Source organism: Salminus brasiliensis, chromosome 1 (assembly GCF_030463535.1).
Source record: "Salminus brasiliensis chromosome 1, fSalBra1.hap2, whole genome shotgun sequence".
Classification (NCBI taxonomy): domain Eukaryota; kingdom Metazoa; phylum Chordata; class Actinopteri; order Characiformes; family Bryconidae; genus Salminus; species Salminus brasiliensis.
Window position 1 is genome coordinate 69,958,307 of NC_132878.1, and position 20,756 is coordinate 69,979,062.

Consider the following 20,756-nt stretch of genomic DNA (forward strand, 5'->3'; position numbering starts at 1 on the left):
AGTTTCTCACTGTGCCCTCAGATATGAAGATATGATGTCTCTAGCAGCAACAACACATAGCCACAAACAAATCTTGGTAGCTGAAAAATCCTAAGATAACTAAACATCTACAATTCATCTTTAAATAATGTGCAAAAGATTGTTTTAAATATAATTTAATGCAAACAGGCATTTTTAACGATTTACAAGAATAACAGAACTGTAAAATATCCCAAGCTGTAAAACAAAAAACATCAGCAGCTAAAAAGATAGCCATAGCAGGCAAACATATACCAAGCACAGCTAAATACCCGAAGACAAAAAACAGCATCAGCAGCTATGGACGTCTCAGCAGCCAAACGTACCATTAGCTGCTGAAACAACTCTGACAACCTTAGTAAAGGACAAAAACACATATCTTCATTAAACATACTATCACTAGCTAAAATCACTCTGAGCTGCTAACATGCTTCAGACGTTAGTAAATACTCTAAGCAGCTAAAATACCCTAAGCATCTAAAAAAAATCCCTAAGCCGATAAAATATCCTCAGAAGATAAAAAAAAAAAACGTATAATAAGAAGTTATAAATACCTTCAGTAGTTGAGTGATACTCTCAAAAGACAACTAGCATCCATCCAGTTATGGCTAGGATGCAGAACTAAACTGTGTAATACGGGTCCCTCTGCATCCGGGCCAAATGAACCATTAGGACCCGCATAAACCTTAAAATCTAAATGACTTTTTTTCCTGAATTTGCATATAAACGTCTAATTTAATGAACAAATACAGAAATATAATGTCATTACAAGCTGTTTAGATTGGGCGCCAATTTCACAGCTTGACCACAGTTCTCCCCGCACAGGGTCGAACTGTGCCGAACACGGGTGGGATTTCAATGGGACTCAGTTCGTGAAGCAGCAGGCGAAATGGCAAAACCGCAATTTTTTCTTAGTTTCTTAGACCATCCATCAATGAATAAAGTGGAACATTCCTCAGAACATGTTGAATTGATTGTGTCTAGTCAATGTCTGAGGAGCTGCTGCTGGTTCCTCTTACGTGTGGTACAGGGTATTGGCATAAGGATACTTTGTTACTCTACAACATTAAAGGAATAAAAGTTAAGTTGACATACCAATTTATTCCTCCCTGAATAGGCTTAATCTAAAATATTAAAAACAAATTTATGGCAAAATAAATTTCAACGATATGAAGAAGGCTTCCCCCACGCAGGTTCGATTCCTGCCGATTACGGGTGGGTTTTTAATCTTTGACGGAAGAAGTAGCCGTGAAGGACGAGTCCACCAGTATCACCTTACTCTCATAAGTTTGATCCCTGCTTATTACAGGGATGTTTTAAATGGGACTTAGAATATGAAGAAGAATTGATTCAATTGACATCTGCAGATTTACAATAGAGTTTATAGACTCTCAAAACAGAAATATGTTAGAACATACCCTTTACTTTTCTTTTTGAAACGCTGCATCTGAAAAGTGAGAGTGTGGTTTACTGCAGCTACAAATTGTATCAGGTTTTTTCAACACACCTGCGACAATTGACTCTGACACACCTGTACTTTTACTGCGCTTGAAACTTTACGATCTGGAGACGCATACTTTGGGGAGAAAGTAGTCGAGGCCGAGTGGTTAAGGCGATGGACTTGAAATCCATTGGGGTCTCCCTGCGCAGGTTCGAACCCTGCCGACTACGGGTGGGTTTTTAATGGGCGCACACAGAATATGGAGCAGCACTGAACATGGTGAAATTGCAAATGAGTTTCAAAGACCATCCAACAAGGACTAAAGTAGAACCTTCCTTAGAAAATGTTAAATTTAATCTTTTGACTTATTCCTGTTCATGTGAACTATAGCATCAAGTTCTGGCGGAGTTTTTGCTAATCTTAAGGCAAAACAATGGAAATGACTTACAAGCTAACCTCTCCATAAATCTTACATATTTCGGACGAAGCAGTAGTCGTGGCCGAGTGGTGAAGGCGATGGACTAGAAATCCATTGGGGTCTCCCCGCGCAGGTTCGAATCCTGCCGACTACGGCTGGGTTTTTAATGAGACTCAACATGTAGATACTTTAGGAACAGCTCTTTAATTTGAGGGCATGCGGAAAAAAAACCCACTTAAGTGAAAAAAATGTACAAATCTGTAAAACAAAAGCTGTACAAGCTGTAAAACAAAAAACATCAGCAGCTAAAAAGATAGCCATAGCAGGCAAACATATACCAAGCACAGCTAAATACCCGAAGACAAAAAACAGCATCAGCAGCTATGGACGTCTCAGCAGCCAAACGTACCATTAGCTGCTGAAACAACTCTGACAACCTTAGTAAAGGACAAAAACACATATCTTCATTAAACATACTATCACTAGCTAAAATCACTCTGAGCTGCTAACATGCTTCAGACGTTAGTAAATACTCTAAGCAGCTAAAATACCCTAAGCATCTAAAAAAAATCCCTAAGCCGATAAAATATCCTCAGAAGATAAAAAAAAAAAAGTATAATAAGAAGTTATAAATACCTTCAGTAGTTGAGTGAAACTCTCAAAAGACAACTAGCATCCATCCAGTTATGGCTAGGATGCAGAACTAAACTGTGTAATACGGGTCCCTCTGCATTCGGGCCAAATGAACCATTAGGACCCGCATAAACCTTAAAATCTAAATGACTTTTTTTCCTGAATTTGCATATAAACGTCTAATTTAATGAACAAATACAGAAATATAATGTCATTACAAGCTGTTTAGATTGGGCGCCAATTTCACAGCTTGACCACAGTTCTCCCCGCACAGGGTCGAACTGTGTCGAACACGGGTGGGATTTCAATGGGACTCAGTTCGTGAAGCAGCAGGCGAAATGGCAAAACCGCAATTTTTTCTTAGTTTCTTAGACCATCCATCAATGAATAAAGTGGAACATTCCTCAGAACATGTTGAATTGATTGCGTCTAGTCAATGTCTGACGAGCTGCTGCTGGTTCCTCTTACGTGTGGTACAGGGTATTGGCATAAGGATACTTTGTTACTCTACAACATTAAAGGAATAAAAGTTAAGTTGACATACCAATTTATTCCTCCCTGAATAGGCTTAATCTAAAATATTAAAAACAAATTTATGGCAAAATAAATTTCAACGATATGAAGAAGGCTTCCCCCACGCAGGTTCGATTCCTGCCGATTACGGGTGGGTTTTTAATCTTTGACGGAAGAAGTAGTCGTGAAGGACGAGTCCACCAGTATCACCTTACTCTCATAAGTTTGATCCCTGCTTACTACAGGGATGTTTTAAATGGGACTTAGAATATGAAGAAGAATTGATTCAATTGACATCTGCAGATTTACAATAGAGTTTATAGAGTTTATAGACTCTCAAAACAGAAATATGTTAGAACATACCCTTTACTTTTCTTTTTGAAACGCTGCATCTGAAAAGTGAGAGTGTGGTTTACTGCAGCTACAAATTGTATCAGGTTTTTTCAACACACCTGCGACAATTGACTCTGACACACCTGTACTTTTACTGCGCCTGAAAGTTTACGATCTGGAGACGCATACTTTGGGGAGAAAGTAGTCGTGGCCGAGTGGTTAAGGCGATGGACTTGAAATCCATTGGGGTCACCCCGCGCAGGTTCGAACCCTGCCGGCTACGGGTGGGTTTTTAATGGGCGCACACAGAATATGGAGCAGCACTGAACATGGTGAAATTGCAAATGAGTTTCAAAGACCATCCAACAAGAACTAAAGTAGAACCTTCTTTAGAAAATGTTGAATTTAATCTTTTGACTTATTCCTGTTCATGTGAACTATAGCATCGAGTTCTGGCGGAGTTTTTGCTAATCTTAAGGCAAAACAATGGAAATGACTTACAAGCTAACCTCTCCATAAATCTTACATATATCTGACAAAGCTGTAGTCGTGGCCGAGTGGTTAAGGCGATGGACTAGAAATCCATTGGGGTCTCCCCGCGCAGGTTCGAATCCTGCCGACTACGGGTGGATTTTTAATGAGACTCAACATGTAGATACTTTAGGAACAGCTCTTTAATTTGAGGGCATGCGGAAAAAAAACCCACTTAAGTGAAAAAAATGTACAAATCTTTGTGTAAATCATTAAAATGTCCTTATACATAAACGTTTTTTTAATGGATTTAGCTCTAGTTTCTCACTGTGCCCTCAGATATGAAGATATGATGTCTCTAGCAGCAACAACACATAGCCACAAACAAATCTTGGTAGCTGAAAAATCCTAAGATAACTAAACATCTACAATTCATCTTTAAATAATGTGCAAAAGATTGTTTTAAATATAATTTAATGCAAACAGGCATTTTTAACGATTTACAAGAATAACAGAACTGTAAAATATCCCAAGCTGTAAAACAAAAAACATCAGCAGCTAAAAAGATAGCCATAGCAGGCAAACATATACCAAGCACAGCTAAATACCCGAAGACAAAAAACAGCATCAGCAGCTATGGACGTCTCAGCAGCCAAACGTACCATTAGCTGCTGAAACAACTCTGACAACCTTAGTAAAGGACAAAAACACATATCTTCATTAAACATACTATCACTAGCTAAAATCACTCTGAGCTGCTAACATGCTTCAGACGTTAGTAAATACTCTAAGCAGCTAAAATACCCTAAGCATCTAAAAAAAATCCCTAAGCCGATAAAATATCCTCAGAAGATAAAAAAAAAAAAACGTATAATAAGAAGTTATAAATACCTTCAGTAGTTGAGTGATACTCTCAAAAGACAACTAGCATCCATCCAGTTATGGCTAGGATGCAGAACTAAACTGTGTAATACGGGTCCCTCTGCATCCGGGCCAAATGAACCATTAGGACCCGCATAAACCTTAAAATCTAAATGACTTTTTTTCCTGAATTTGCATATAAACGTCTAATTTAATGAACAAATACAGAAATATAATGTCATTACAAGCTGTTTAGATTGGGCGCCAATTTCACAGCTTGACCACAGTTCTCCCCGCACAGGGTCGAACTGTGCCGAACACGGGTGGGATTTCAATGGGACTCAGTTCGTGAAGCAGCAGGCGAAATGGCAAAACCGCAATTTTTTCTTAGTTTCTTAGACCATCCATCAATGAATAAAGTGGAACATTCCTCAGAACATGTTGAATTGATTGTGTCTAGTCAATGTCTGACGAGCTGCTGCTGGTTCCTCTTACGTGTGGTACAGGGTATTGGCATAAGGATACTTTGTTACTCTACAACATTAAAGGAATAAAAGTTAAGTTGACATACCAATTTATTCCTCCCTGAATAGGCTTAATCTAAAATATTAAAAACAAATTTATGGCAAAATAAATTTCAACGATATGAAGAAGGCTTCCCCCACGCAGGTTCGATTCCTGCCGATTACGGGTGGGTTTTTAATCTTTGACGGAAGAAGTAGCCGTGAAGGACGAGTCCACCAGTATCACCTTACTCTCATAAGTTTGATCCCTGCTTATTACAGGGATGTTTTAAATGGGACTTAGAATATGAAGAAGAATTGATTCAATTGACATCTGCAGATTTACAATAGAGTTTATAGACTCTCAAAACAGAAATATGTTAGAACATACCCTTTACTTTTCTTTTTGAAACGCTGCATCTGAAAAGTGAGAGTGTGGTTTACTGCAGCTACAAATTGTATCAGGTTTTTTCAACACACCTGCGACAATTGACTCTGACACACCTGTACTTTTACTGCGCCTGAAAGTTTGGGGAGAAAGTAGTCGTGGCCGAGTGGTTAATGCGATGGGCTTGAAATCCATTGGGGTCTCCCCGCGCAGGTTCGAACCCTGCCGACTACGGGTGGGTTTTTAATGGGCGCACACAGAATATGGAGCAGCACTGAACATGGTGAAATTGCAAATGAGTTTCAAAGACCATCCAACAAGGACTAAAGTAGAACCTTCCTTAGAAAATGTTGAATTTAATCTTTTGACTTATTCCTGTTCATGTGAACTATAGCATCGAGTTCTGGCGGAGTTTTTGCTAATCTTAAGGCAAAACAATGGAAATGACTTACAATCTAACCTCTCCATAAATCTTACATATTTCTGACAAAGCTGTAGTCGTGGCCGAGTGGTTAAGGCGATGGACTAGAAATCCATTGGGGTCTCTCCGCGCAGATTCGAATCCTGCCGACTACGGGTGGGTTATAATGAGACTCAACATGTAGATACTTTAGGAACAGCTCTTTAATTTGAGGGCATGCGGAAAAAAACCCCACTTAAGTGAAAAAAATGTACAAATCTTTGTGTAAATCATTAAAATGTCCTTATACATAAACGTTTTTTTAATGGATTTAGCTCTAGTTTCTCACTGTGCCCTCAGATATGAAGATATGATGTCTCTAGCAGCAACAACACATAGCCACAAACAAATCTTGGTAGCTGAAAAATCCTAAGATAACTAAACATCTACAATTCATCTTTAAATAATGTGCAAAAGATTGTTTTAAATATAATTTAATGCAAACAGGCATTTTTAACGATTTACAAGAATAACAGAACTGTAAAATATCCCAAGCTGTAAAACAAAAAACATCAGCAGCTAAAAAGATAGCCATAGCAGGCAAACATATACCAAGCACAGCTAAATACCCGAAGACAAAAAACAGCATCAGCAGCTATGGACGTCTCAGCAGCCAAACGTACCATTAGCTGCTGAAACAACTCTGACAACCTTAGTAAAGGACAAAAACACATATCTTCATTAAACATACTATCACTAGCTAAAATCACTCTGAGCTGCTAACATGCTTCAGACGTTAGTAAATACTCTAAGCAGCTAAAATACCCTAAGCATCTAAAAAAAATCCCTAAGCCGATAAAATATCCTCAGAAGATAAAAAAAAAAAAACGTATAATAAGAAGTTATAAATACCTTCAGTAGTTGAGTGATACTCTCAAAAGACAACTAGCATCCATCCAGTTATGGCTAGGATGCAGAACTAAACTGTGTAATACGGGTCCCTCTGCATCCGGGCCAAATGAACCATTAGGACCCGCATAAACCTTAAAATCTAAATGACTGTTTTTCCTGAATTTGCATATAAACGTCTAATTTAATGAACAAATACAGAAATATAATGTCATTACAAGCTGTTTAGATTGGGCGCCAATTTCACAGCTTGACCACAGTTCTCCCCGCACAGGGTCGAAGTGTGCCGAACACGGGTGGGATTTCAATGGGACTCAGTTCGTGAAGCAGCAGGCGAAATGGCAAAACCGCAATTCAGTTTCTTAGACCATCCATCAATGAATAAAGTGGAACATTCCTCAGAACATGTTGAATTGATTGCGTCTAGTCAATGTCTGACGAGCTGCTGCTGGTTCCTCTTACGTGTGGTACAGGGTATTGGCATAAGGATACTTTGTTACTCTACAACATTAAAGGAATAAAAGTTAAGTTGACATACCAATTTATTCCTCCCTGAATAGGCTTAATCTAAAATATTAAAAACAAATTTATGGCAAAATAAATTTCAACGATATGAAGAAGGCTTCCCCCACGCAGGTTCGATTCCTGCCGATTACGGGTGGGTTTTTAATCTTTGACGGAAGAAGTAGTCGTGAAGGACGAGTCCACCAGTATCACCTTACTCTCATAAGTTTGATCCCTGCTTACTACAGGGATGTTTTAAATGGGACTTAGAATATGAAGAAGAATTGATTCAATTGACATCTGCAGATTTACAATAGAGTTTATAGACTCTCAAAACAGAAATATGTTAGAACATACCCTTTACTTTTCTTTTTGAAACGCTGCATCTGAAAAGTGAGAGTGTGGTTTACTGCAGCTACAAATTGTAGCAGGTTTTTTCAACACACCTGCGACAATTGACTCTGACACACCTGTACTTTTACTGCGCCTGAAAGTTTGGGGAGAAAGTAGTCGTGGCCGAGTGGTTAATGCGATGGGCTTGAAATCCATTGGGGTCTCCCCGCGCAGGTTCGAACCCTGCCGACTACGGGTAGGTTTTTAATGGGCGCACACAGAATATGGAGCAGCACTGAACATGGTGAAATTGCAAATGAGTTTCAAAGACCATCCAACAAGGACTAAAGTAGAACCTTCCTTAGAAAATGTTGAATTTAATCTTTTGACTTATTCCTGTTCATGTGAACTATAGCATCGAGTTCTGGCGGAGTTTTTGCTAATCTTAAGGCAAAACAATGGAAATGACTTACAATCTAACCTCTCCATAAATCTTACATATTTCTGACAAAGCTGTAGTCGTGGCCGAGTGGTTAAGGCGATGGACTAGAAATCCATTGGGGTCTCTCCGCGCAGATTCGAATCCTGCCGACTACGGGTGGGTTTTAATGAGACTCAACATGTAGATACTTTAGGAACAGCTCTTTAATTTGAGGGCATGCGGAAAAAAACCCCACTTAAGTGAAAAAAATGTACAAATCTTGGTGTAAATCATTAAAATGTCCTTATACATAAACGTTTTTTTAATGGATTTAGCTTTAGTTTCTCACTGTGCCCTCAGATATGAAGATATGATGTCTCTAGCAGCAACAACACATAGCCACAAACAAATCTTGGAAGCTGAAAAATCCTAAGATAACTAAACATCTACAATTCATCTTTAAATAATGTGCAAAAGATTGTTTTAAATATAATTTAATGCAAACAGGCATTTTTAACGATTTACAAGAATAACAGAACTGTAAAATATCCCAAGCTGTAAAACAAAAAACATCAGCAGCTAAAAAGATAGCCATAGCAGGCAAACATATACCAAGCACAGCTAAATACCCGAAGACAAAAAACAGCATCAGCAGCTATGGACGTCTCAGCAGCCAAACGTACCATTAGCTGCTGAAACAACTCTGACAACCTTAGTAAAGGACAAAAACACATATCTTCATTAAACATACTATCACTAGCTAAAATCACTCTGAGCTGTTAACATGCTTCAGACGTTAGTAAATACTCTAAGCAGCTAAAATATCATAAGCATCTAAAAAAATCCCTAAGCCGATAAAATATCCTCAGAAGATAAAAAAAAAAATGTATAATAAGAAGTTATAAATACCTTCAGTAGTTGAGTGATACTCTCAAAAGACAACTAGCATCCATCCAGTTATGGCTAGGATGCAGAACTAAACTGTGTAATACGGGTCCCTCTGCATCCGGGCCAAATGAACCATTAGGACCCGCATAAACCTTAAAATCTAAATGACTGTTTTTCCTGAATTTGCATATAAACGTCTAATTTAATGAACAAATACAGAAATATAATGTCATTACAAGCTGTTTAGATTGGGCGCCAATTTCACAGCTTGACCACAGTTCTCCCCGCACAGGGTCGAAGTGTGCCGAACACGGGTGGGATTTCAATGGGACTCAGTTCGTGAAGCAGCAGGCGAAATGGCAAAACCGCAATTTTTTCTTAGTTTCTTAGACCATCCATCAATGAATAAAGTGGAACATTCCTCAGAACATGTTGAATTGATTGCGTCTAGTCAATGTCTGACGAGCTGCTGCTGGTTCCTCTTACGTGTGGTACAGGGTATTGGCATAAGGATACTTTGTTACTCTACAACATTAAAGGAATAAAAGTTAAGTTGACATACCAATTTATTCCTCCCTGAATAGGCTTAATCTAAAATATTAAAAACAAATTTATGGCAAAATAAATTTCAACGATATGAAGAAGGCTTCCCCCACGCAGGTTCGATTCCTGCCGATTACGGGTGGGTTTTTAATCTTTGACGGAAGAAGTAGTCGTGAAGGACGAGTCCACCAGTATCACCTTACTCTCATAAGTTTGATCCCTGCTTACTACAGGGATGTTTTAAATGGGACTTAGAATATGAAGAAGAATTGATTCAATTGACATCTGCAGATTTACAATAGAGTTTATAGAGTTTATAGACTCTCAAAACAGAAATATGTTAGAACATACCCTTTACTTTTCTTTTTGAAACGCTGCATCTGAAAAGTGAGAGTGTGGTTTACTGCAGCTACAAATTGTATCAGGTTTTTTCAACACACCTGCGACAATTGACTCTGACACACCTGTCCCTTTTACTGCGCCTGAAAGTTTACGATCTGGAGACGCATACTTTGGGGAGAAAGTAGTCGTGGCCGAGTGGTTAAGGCGATGGACTTGAAATCCATTGGGGTCTCCCCGCGCAGGTTCGAACCCTGTCGACTACGGGTGGATTTTTAATGGGCGCACACAGAATATGGAGCAGCACTGAACATGGTGAAATTGCAAATGAGTTTCAAAGACCATCCAACAAGGACTAAAGTAGAACCTTCCTTAGAAAATGTTGAATTTAATCTTTTGACTTATTCCTGTTCATGTGAACTATAGCATCGAGTTCTGGCGGAGTTTTTGTTCGAATCCTGCCGACTACGGGTGGGTTTTAATGAGACTCAACATGTAGATACTTTAGGAACAGCTCTTTAATTTGAGGGCATGCGGGGAAAAAAAACCCACTTAAGTGAAAAAAATGTACAAATCTTTGTGTAAATCATTAAAATGTCCTTATACATAAACGTTTTTTTAATGGATTTAGCTTTAGTTTCTCACTGTGCCCTCAGATATGAAGATATGATGTCTCTAGCAGCAACAACACATAGCCACAAACAAATCTTGGTAGCTGAAAAATCCTAAGATAACTAAACATCTACAATTCTTCTTTAAATAATTTGCAAAAGATTGTTTTAAATATAATTTAATGCAAACAGGCATTTTTAACGATTTACAAGAATAACAGAACTATAAAATATCCCAAGCTGTAAAACAAAAAAACATCAGCAGCTAAAAAGATAGCCATAGCAGGCAAACATATACCAAGCACAGCTAAATACCCGAAGACAAAAAACAGCATCAGCAGCTATGGACGTCTCAGCAGCCAAACGTACCATTAGCTGCTGAAACAACTCTGACAACCTTAGTAAAGGACAAAAACACATATCTTCATTAAACACACTATCACTAGCTAAAATCACTCTGAGCTGCTAACATGCTTCAGACGTTAGCAAATACTCTAAGCAGCTAAAATACCCTAAGCATCTAAAAAAAATCCCTAAGCCGATAAAATATCCTTAGCAGATAAAAAAAAATGTATAATAAGAAGTTATAAATACCTTCAGTAGTTCAGTGATACTCTCAAAAGACAACTAGCATCCATCCAGTTATGGCTAGGATGCAGAACTAAATTGTGTAATACGGGTCCCTCTGCATCCGGGCCAAATGAACCATTAGGACCCGCATAAACCTTAAAATCTAAATGACTTTTTTTTCTGAATTTGCATATAAACGTCTAATTTAATGAACAAATACAGAAATATAATGTCATTACAAGCTGTTTAGATTGGGCGCCAATTTCACAGCTTGACCACAGTTCTCCCCGCACAGGGTCGAACTGTGCCGAACACGGGTGGGATTTCAATGGGACTCCGTTCGTGAAGCAGCAGGCGAAATGGCAAAACCGCAATTTTTTCTTAGTTTCTTAGACCATCCATCAATGAATAAAGTGGAACATTCCTCAGAACATGTTGAATTGATTGCGTCTAGTCAATGTCTGACGAGCTGCTGCTGGTTCCTCTTACGTGTGGTACAGGGTATTGGCATAAGGATACTTTGTTACTCTACAACATTAAAGGAATAAAAGTTAAGTTGACATACCAATTTATTCCTCCCTGAATAGGCTTAATCTAAAATATTAAAAACAAATTTATGGCAAAATAAATTTCAACGATATGAAGAAGGCTTCCCCCACGCAGGTTCGATTCCTGCCGATTACGGGTGGGTTTTTAATCTTTGACGGAAGAAGTAGTCGTGAAGGACGAGTCCACCAGTATCACCTTACTCTCATAAGTTTGATCCCTGCTTACTACAGGGATGTTTTAAATGGGACTTAGAATATGAAGAAGAATTGATTCAATTGACATCTGCAGATTTACAATAGAGTTTATAGAGTTTATAGACTCTCAAAACAGAAATATGTTAGAACATACCCTTTACTTTTCTTTTTGAAACGCTGCATCTGAAAAGTGAGAGTGTGGTTTACTGCAGCTACAAATTGTAGCAGGTTTTTTCAACACACCTGCGACAATTGACTCTGACACACCTGTCCCTTTTACTGCGCCTGAAACTTTACGATCTGGAGACGCATACTTTGGGGAGAAAGTAGTCGTGGCCGAGTGGTTAAGGCGATGGACTTGAAATCCATTGGGGTCTCCCCGCGCAGGTTCGATCCCTGCCCACTACGGGTAGGTTTATAATGGGCGCACACAGAATATGGAGCAGCACTGAACATGGTGAAATTGCAAATGAGTTTCAAAGACCATCCAACAAGGACTAAAGTAGAACCTTCCTTAGAAAATGTTGAATTTAATCTTTTGACTTATTCCTGTTCATGTGAACTATAGCATCGAGTTCTGGCGGAGTTTTTGTTCGAATCCTGCCGACTACGGGTGGGTTTTAATGAGACTCAACATGTAGATACTTTAGGAACAGCTCTTTAATTTGAGGGCATGCGGGGAAAAAAAACCCACTTAAGTGAAAAAAATGTACAAATCTTTGTGTAAATCATTAAAATGTCCTCATACATAAACGTTTTTTTAATGGATTTAGCTTTAGTTTCTCACTGTGCCCTCAGATATGAAGATATGATGTCTCTAGCAGCAACAACACATAGCCACAAACAAATCTTGGTAGCTGAAAAATCCTAAGATAACTAAACATCTCCAATTCTTCTTTAAATAATTTGCAAAAGATTGTTTTAAATATAATTTAATGCAAACAGGCATTTTTAACGATTTACAAGAATAACAGAACTATAAAATATCCCAAGCTGTAAAACAAAAAAACATCAGCAGCTAAAAAGATAGCCATAGCAGGCAAACATATACCAAGCACAGCTAAATACCCGAAGACAAAAAACAGCATCAGCAGCTATGGACGTCTCAGCAGCCAAACGTACCATTAGCTGCTGAAACAACTCTGACAACCTTAGTAAAGGACAAAAACACATATCTTCATTAAACACACTATCACTAGCTAAAATCACTCTGAGCTGCTAACATGCTTCAGACGTTAGCAAATACTCTAAGCAGCTAAAATACCCTAAGCATCTAAAAAAAATCCCTAAGCCGATAAAATATCCTTAGAAGATAAAAAAAAATGTATAATAAGAAGTTATAAATACCTTCAGTAGTTCAGTGATACTCTCAAAAGACAACTAGCATCCATCCAGTTATGGCTAGGATGCAGAACTAAATTGTGTAATACGGGTCCCTCTGCATCCGGGCCAAATGAACCATTAGGACCCGCATAAACCTTAAAATCTAAATGACTTTTTTTTCTGAATTTGCATATAAACGTCTAATTTAATGAACAAATACAGAAATATAATGTCATTACAAGCTGTTTAGATTGGGCGCCAATTTCACAGCTTGACCACAGTTCTCCCCGCACAGGGTCGAACTGTGCCGAACACGGGTGGGATTTCAATGGGACTCCGTTCGTGAAGCAGCAGGCGAAATGGCAAAACCGCAATTTTTTCTTAGTTTCTTAGACCATCCATCAATGAATAAAGTGGAACATTCCTCAGAACATGTTGAATTGATTGCGTCTAGTCAATGTCTGACGAGCTGCTGCTGGTTCCTCTTACGTGTGGTACAGGGTATTGGCATAAGGATACTTTGTTACTCTACAACATTAAAGGAATAAAAGTTAAGTTGACATACCAATTTATTCCTCCCTGAATAGGCTTAATCTAAAATATTAAAAACAAATTTATGGCAAAATAAATTTCAACGATATGAAGAAGGCTTCCCCCACGCAGGTTCGATTCCTGCCGATTACGGGTGGGTTTTTAATCTTTGACGGAAGAAGTAGTCGTGAAGGACGACTCAACCACTATCACCTTACTCTCATAAGTTTGATCCCTGCTTACTACAGGGATGTTTTAAATGGGACTTAGAATATGAAGAAGAATTGATTCAATTGACATCTGCAGATTTACAATAGAGTTTATAGAGTTTATAGACTCTCAAAACAGAAATATGTTAGAACATACCCTTTACTTTTCTTTTTGAAACGCTGCATCTGAAAAGTGAGAGTGTGGTTTACTGCAGCTACAAATTGTAGCAGGTTTTTTCAACACACCTGCGACAATTGACTCTGACACACCTGTCCCTTTTACTGCGCCTGAAACTTTACGATCTGGAGACGCATACTTTGGGGAGAAAGTAGGCGTGGCCGAGTGGTTAAGGCGATGGACTTGAAATCCATTGGGGTCTGCCCGCGCAGGTTCGATCCCTGTCCACTACGGGTAGGTTTATAATGGGCGCACACAGAATATGGAGCAGCACTGAACATGGTGAAATTGCAAATGAGTTTCAAAGACCATCCAACAAGGACTAAAGTAGAACCTTCCTTAGAAAATGTTGAATTTAATCTTTTGACTTATTCCTGTTCATGTGAACTATAGCATCGAGTTCTGGCGGAGTTTTTGTTCGAATCCTGCCGACTACGGGTGGGTTTTAATGAGACTCAACATGTAGATACTTTAGGAACAGCTCTTTAATTTGAGGGCATGCGGGGAAAAAAAACCCACTTAAGTGAAAAAAATGTACAAATCTTTGTGTAAATCATTAAAATGTCCTCATACATAAACGTTTTTTTAATGGATTTAGCTTTAGTTTCTCACTGTGCCCTCAGATATGAAGATATGATGTCTCTAGCAGCAACAACACATAGCCACAAACAAATCTTGGTAGCTGAAAAATCCTAAGATAACTAAACATCTACAATTCTTCTTTAAATAATTTGCAAAAGATTGTTTTAAATATAATTTAATGCAAACAGGCATTTTTAACGATTTACAAGAATAACAGAACTATAAAATATCCCAAGCTGTAAAACAAAAAAACATCAGCAGCTAAAAAGATAGCCATAGCAGGCAAACATATACCAAGCACAGCTAAATACCCGAAGACAAAAAACAGCATCAGCAGCTATGGACGTCTCAGCAGCCAAACGTACCATTAGCTGCTGAAACAACTCTGACAACCTTAGTAAAGGACAAAAACACATATCTTCATTAAACACACTATCACTAGCTAAAATCACTCTGAGCTGCTAACATGCTTCAGACGTTAGCAAATACTCTAAGCAGCTAAAATACCCTAAGCATCTAAAAAAAATCCCTAAGCCGATAAAATATCCTTAGAAGATAAAAAAAAATGTATAATAAGAAGTTATAAATACCTTCAGTAGTTCAGTGATACTCTCAAAAGACAACTAGCATCCATCCAGTTATGGCTAGGATGCAGAACTAAATTGTGTAATACGGGTCCCTCTGCATCCGGGCCAAATGAACCATTAGGACCCGCATAAACCTTAAAATCTAAATGACTTTTTTTTCTGAATTTGCATATAAACGTCTAATTTAATGAACAAATACAGAAATATAATGTCATTACAAGCTGTTTAGATTGGGCGCCAATTTCACAGCTTGACCACAGTTCTCCCCGCACAGGGTCGAACTGTGCCGAACACGGGTGGGATTTCAATGGGACTCCGTTCGTGAAGCAGCAGGCGAAATGGCAAAACCGCAATTTTTTCTTAGTTTCTTAGACCATCCATCAATGAATAAAGTGGAACATTCCTCAGAACATGTTGAATTGATTGCGTCTAGTCAATGTCTGACGAGCTGCTGCTGGTTCCTCTTACGTGTGGTACAGGGTATTGGCATAAGGATACTTTGTTACTCTACAACATTAAAGGAATAAAAGTTAAGTTGACATACCAATTTATTCCTCCCTGAATAGGCTTAATCTAAAATATTAAAAACAAATTTATGGCAAAATAAATTTCAACGATATGAAGAAGGCTTCCCCCACGCAGGTTCGATTCCTGCCGATTACGGGTGGGTTTTTAATCTTTGACGGAAGAAGTAGTCGTGAAGGACGACTCAACCACTATCACCTTACTCTCATAAGTTTGATCCCTGCTTACTACAGGGATGTTTTAAATGGGACTTAGAATATGAAGAAGAATTGATTCAATTGACATCTGCAGATTTACAATAGAGTTTATAGAGTTTATAGACTCTCAAAACAGAAATATGTTAGAACATACCCTTTACTTTTCTTTTTGAAACGCTGCATCTGAAAAGTGAGAGTGTGGTTTACTGCAGCTACAAATTGTAGCAGGTTTTTTCAACACACCTGCGACAATTGACTCTGACACACCTGTCCCTTTTACTGCGCCTGAAACTTTACGATCTGGAGACGCATACTTTGGGGAGAAAGTAGTCGTGGCCGAGTGGTTAAGGCGATGGACTTGAAATCCATTGGGGTCTCCCCGCGCAGGTTCGATCCCTGCCCACTACGGGTAGGTTTATAATGGGCGCACACAGAATATGGAGCAGCACTGACCATGGTGAAATTGCAAATGAGTTTCAAAGACCATCCAACAAGGACTAAAGTAGAACCTTCCTTAGAAAATGTTGAATTTAATCTTTTGACTTATTCCTGTTCATGTGAACTATAGCATCGAGTTCTGGCGGAGTTTTTGTTCGAATCCTGCCGACTACGGGTGGGTTTTAATGAGACTCAACATGTAGATACTTTAGGAACAGCTCTTTAATTTGAGGGCATGCGGGGAAAAAAAACCCACTTAAGTGAAAAAAATGTACAAATCTTTGTGTAAATCATTAAAATGTCCTTATACATAAACGTTTTTTTAATGGATTTAGCTTTAGTTTCTCACTGTGCCCTCAGATATGAAGATATGATGTCTCTAGCAGCAACAACACATAGCCACAAACAAATCTTGGTAGCTGAAAAATCCTAAGATAACTAAACATCTACAATTCTTCTTTAAATAATTTGCAAAAGATTGTTTTAAATATAATTTAATGCAAACAGGCATTTTTAACGATTTACAAGAATAACAGAACTATAAAATATCCCAAGCTGTAAAACAAAAAAACATCAGCAGCTAAAAAGATAGCCATAGCAGGCAAACATATACCAAGCACAGCTAAATACCCGAAGACAAAAAACAGCATCAGCAGCTATGGACGTCTCAGCAGCCAAACGTACCATTAGCTGCTGAAACAACTCTGACAACCTTAGTAAAGGACAAAAACACATATCTTCATTAAACACACTATCACTAGCTAAAATCACTCTGAGCTGCTAACATGCTTCAGACGTTAGCAAATACTCTAAGCAGCTAAAATACCCTAAGCATCTAAAAAAAATCCCTAAGCCGATAAAATATCCTTAGAAGATAAAAAAAAATGTATAATAAGAAGTTATAAATACCTTCAGTAGTTCAGTGATACTCTCAAAAGACAACTAGCATCCATCCAGTTATGGCTAGGATGCAGAACTAAATTGTGTAATACGGGTCCCTCTGCATCCGGGCCAAATGAACCATTAGGACCCGCATAAACCTTAAAATCTAAATGACTTTTTTTTCTGAATTTGCATATAAACGTCTAATTTAATGAACAAATACAGAAATATAATGTCATTACAAGCTGTTTAGATTGGGCGCCAATTTCACAGCTTGACCACAGTTCTCCCCGCACAGGGTCGAACTGTGCCGAACACGGGTGGGATTTCAATGGGACTCCGTTCGTGAAGCAGCATGCGAAATGGCAAAACCGCAATTTTTTCTTAGTTTCTTAGACCATCCATCAATGAATAAAGTGGAACATTCCTCAGAACATGTTGAATTGATTGCGTCTAGTCAATGTCTGACGAGCTGCTGCTGGTTCCTCTTACGTGTGGTACAGGGTATTGGCATAAGGATACTTTGTTACTCTACAACATTAAAGGAATAAAAGTTAAGTTGACATACCAATTTATTCCTCCCTGAATAGGCTTAATCTAAAATATTAAAAACAAATTTATGGCAAAATAAATTTCAACGATATGAAGAAGGCTTCCCCCACGCAGGTTCGATTCCTGCCGATTACGGGTGGGTTTTTAATCTTTGACGGAAGAAGTAGTCGTGAAGGACGACTCAACCACTATCACCTTACTCTCATAAGTTTGATCCCTGCTTACTACAGGGATGTTTTAAATGGGACTTAGAATATGAAGAAGAATTGATTCAATTGACATCTGCAGATTTACAATAGAGTTTATAGAGTTTATAGACTCTCAAAACAGAAATATGTTAGAACATACCCTTTACTTTTCTTTTTGAAACGCTGCATCTGAAAAGTGAGAGTGTGGTTTACTGCAGCTACAAATTGTATCAGGTTTTTTCAACACACCTGCGACAATTGACTCTGACACACCTGTACTTTTACTGCACCTGAAACTGCGCATACTTTGGGGAGAAAGTAGTCGTGGCCGAGTGGTTAAGGCGATGGACTTGAAATCCATTGGGGTCACCCCGCGCAGGTTCGAACCCTGCCGGCTACGGGTGGGTTTTTAATGGGCGCACACAGAATATGGAGCAGCACTGAACATGGTGAAATTGCAAATGAGTTTCAAAGACCATCCAACAAGAACTAAAGTAGAACCTTCTTTAGAAAATGTTGAATTTAATCTTTTGACTTATTCCTGTTCATGTGAACTATAGCATCGAGTTCTGGCGGAGTTTTTGCTAATCTTAAGGCAAAACAATGGAAATGACTTACAAGCTAACCTCTCCATAAATCTTACATATTTCTGACAAAGCTGTAGTCGTGGCCGAGTGGTTAAGGCGATGGACTAGAAATCCATTGGGGTCTCCCCGCGCAGGTTCGAATCCTGCCGACTACGGGTGGGTTTTTAATGAGACTCAACATGTAGATACTTTAGGAACAGCTCTTTAATTTGAGGGCATGCGGAAAAAAAACCCACTTAAGTGAAAAAAATGTACAAATCTTTGTGTAAATCATTAAAATGTCCTTATACATAAACGTTTTTTTAATGGATTTAGCTCTAGTTTCTCACTGTGCCCTCAGATATGAAGATATGATGTCTCTAGCAGCAACAACACATAGCCACAAACAAATCTTGGTAGCTGAAAAATCCTAAGATAACTAAACATCTACAATTCATCTTTAAATAATGTGCAAAAGATTGTTTTAAATATAATTTAATGCAAACAGGCATTTTTAACGATTTACAAGAATAACAGAACTGTAAAATATCCCAAGCTGTAAAACAAAAAACATCAGCAGCTAAAAAGATAGCCATAGCAGGCAAACATATACCAAGCACAGCTAAATACCCGAAGACAAAAAACAGCATCAGCAGCTATGGACGTCTCAGCAGCCAAACGTACCATTAGCTGCTGAAACAACTCTGACAACCTTAGTAAAGGACAAAAACACATATCTTCATTAAACATACTATCACTAGCTAAAATCACTCTGAGCTGCTAACATGCTTCAGACGTTAGTAAATACTCTAAGCAGCTAAAATACCCTAAGCATCTAAAAAAAATCCCTAAGCCGATAAAATATCCTCAGAAGATAAAAAAAAAAAAAACGTATAATAAGAAGTTATAAATACCTTCAGTAGTTGAGTGATACTCTCAAAAGACAACTAGCATCCATCCAGTTATGGCTAGGATGCAGAACTAAACTGTGTAATACGGGTCCCTCTGCATCCGGGCCAAATGAACCATTAGGACCCGCATAAACCTTAAAATCTAAATGACTTTTTTTCCTGAATTTGCATATAAACGTCTAATTTAATGAACAAATACAGAAATATAATGTCATTACAAGCTGTTTAGATTGGGCGCCAATTTCACAGCTTGACCACAGTTCTCCCCGCACAGGGTCGAACTGTGCCGAACACGGGTGGGATTTCAATGGGACTCAGTTCGTGAAGCAGCAGGCGAAATGGCAAAACCGCAATTTTTTCTTAGTTTCTTAGACCATCCATCAATGAATAAAGTGGAACATTCCTCAGAACATGTTGAATTGATTGTGTCTAGTCAATGTCTGACGAGCTGCTGCTGGTTCCTCTTACGTGTGGTACAGGGTATTGGCATAAGGATACTTTGTTACTCTACAACATTAAAGGAATAAAAGTTAAGTTGACATACCAATTTATTCCTCCCTGAATAGGCTTAATCTAAAATATTAAAAACAAATTTATGGCAAAATAAATTTCAACGATATGAAGAAGGCTTCCCCCACGCAGGTTCGATTCCTGCCGATTACGGGTGGGTTTTTAATCTTTGACGGAAGAAGTAGCCGTGAAGGACGAGTCCACCAGTATCACCTTACTCTCATAAGTTTGATCCCTGCTTATTACAGGGATGTTTTAAATGGGACTTAGAATATGAAGAAGAATTGATTCAATTGACATCTGCAGATTTACAATAGAGTTTATAGACTCTCAAAACAGAAATATGTTAGAACATACCCTTTACTTTTCTTTTTGAAACGCTGCATCTGAAAAGTGAGAGTGTGGTTTACTGCAGCTACAAATTGTATCAGGTTTTTTCAACACACCTGCGACAATTGACTCTGACACACCTGTACTTTTACTGCGCTTGAAACTTTACGATCTGGAGACGCATACTTTGGGGAGAAAGTAGTCGTGGCCGAGTGGTTAAGGCGATGGACTTGAAATCCATTGGGGTCTCCCTGCGCAGGTTCGAACCCTGCCGACTACGGGTGGGTTTTTAATGGGCGCACACAGAATATGGAGCAGCACTGAACATGGTGAAATTGCAAATGAGTTTCAAAGACCATCCAACAAGGACTAAAGTAGAACCTTCCTTAGAAAATGTTGAATTTAAT

The 20,756-nt window shown here is 38.4% G+C and overlaps 15 non-coding genes across 15 annotated transcripts; all 15 read left to right on the forward strand.

Moving 5' to 3' along the window:
* The first annotated feature begins 1,607 nt into the window (after positions 1-1,607).
* Positions 1,608-1,689, forward strand: trnas-uga (transfer RNA serine (anticodon UGA)). Its single transcript has one exon. It is a non-coding gene; the product is annotated as a tRNA-Ser (tRNA).
* A 260-nt stretch (positions 1,690-1,949) lies between these two features.
* On the forward strand, positions 1,950-2,031 carry trnas-aga (transfer RNA serine (anticodon AGA)). Its single transcript has one exon. It is a non-coding gene; the product is annotated as a tRNA-Ser (tRNA).
* Positions 2,032-3,557: 1,526 nt separating this feature from the next.
* On the forward strand, positions 3,558-3,639 carry trnas-uga (transfer RNA serine (anticodon UGA)). The gene has a single exon. It is a non-coding gene; the product is annotated as a tRNA-Ser (tRNA).
* Positions 3,640-3,899: 260 nt separating this feature from the next.
* Positions 3,900-3,981, forward strand: trnas-aga (transfer RNA serine (anticodon AGA)). The gene has a single exon. It is a non-coding gene; the product is annotated as a tRNA-Ser (tRNA).
* A 1,750-nt stretch (positions 3,982-5,731) lies between these two features.
* Positions 5,732-5,813, forward strand: trnas-uga (transfer RNA serine (anticodon UGA)). The gene has a single exon. It is a non-coding gene; the product is annotated as a tRNA-Ser (tRNA).
* Positions 5,814-6,073: 260 nt separating this feature from the next.
* trnas-aga (transfer RNA serine (anticodon AGA)) lies at positions 6,074-6,155 on the forward strand. The gene has a single exon. It is a non-coding gene; the product is annotated as a tRNA-Ser (tRNA).
* A 1,743-nt stretch (positions 6,156-7,898) lies between these two features.
* Positions 7,899-7,980, forward strand: trnas-uga (transfer RNA serine (anticodon UGA)). The gene has a single exon. It is a non-coding gene; the product is annotated as a tRNA-Ser (tRNA).
* A 260-nt stretch (positions 7,981-8,240) lies between these two features.
* On the forward strand, positions 8,241-8,322 carry trnas-aga (transfer RNA serine (anticodon AGA)). The gene has a single exon. It is a non-coding gene; the product is annotated as a tRNA-Ser (tRNA).
* A 1,778-nt stretch (positions 8,323-10,100) lies between these two features.
* On the forward strand, positions 10,101-10,182 carry trnas-uga (transfer RNA serine (anticodon UGA)). Its single transcript has one exon. It is a non-coding gene; the product is annotated as a tRNA-Ser (tRNA).
* Positions 10,183-12,166: 1,984 nt separating this feature from the next.
* On the forward strand, positions 12,167-12,248 carry trnas-uga (transfer RNA serine (anticodon UGA)). Its single transcript has one exon. It is a non-coding gene; the product is annotated as a tRNA-Ser (tRNA).
* Positions 12,249-14,232: 1,984 nt separating this feature from the next.
* Positions 14,233-14,314, forward strand: trnas-uga (transfer RNA serine (anticodon UGA)). Its single transcript has one exon. It is a non-coding gene; the product is annotated as a tRNA-Ser (tRNA).
* A 1,984-nt stretch (positions 14,315-16,298) lies between these two features.
* On the forward strand, positions 16,299-16,380 carry trnas-uga (transfer RNA serine (anticodon UGA)). The gene has a single exon. It is a non-coding gene; the product is annotated as a tRNA-Ser (tRNA).
* Positions 16,381-18,350: 1,970 nt separating this feature from the next.
* On the forward strand, positions 18,351-18,432 carry trnas-uga (transfer RNA serine (anticodon UGA)). Its single transcript has one exon. It is a non-coding gene; the product is annotated as a tRNA-Ser (tRNA).
* Positions 18,433-18,692: 260 nt separating this feature from the next.
* trnas-aga (transfer RNA serine (anticodon AGA)) lies at positions 18,693-18,774 on the forward strand. Its single transcript has one exon. It is a non-coding gene; the product is annotated as a tRNA-Ser (tRNA).
* Positions 18,775-20,547: 1,773 nt separating this feature from the next.
* On the forward strand, positions 20,548-20,629 carry trnas-uga (transfer RNA serine (anticodon UGA)). The gene has a single exon. It is a non-coding gene; the product is annotated as a tRNA-Ser (tRNA).
* The last annotated feature ends 127 nt before the right edge of the window (positions 20,630-20,756 follow it).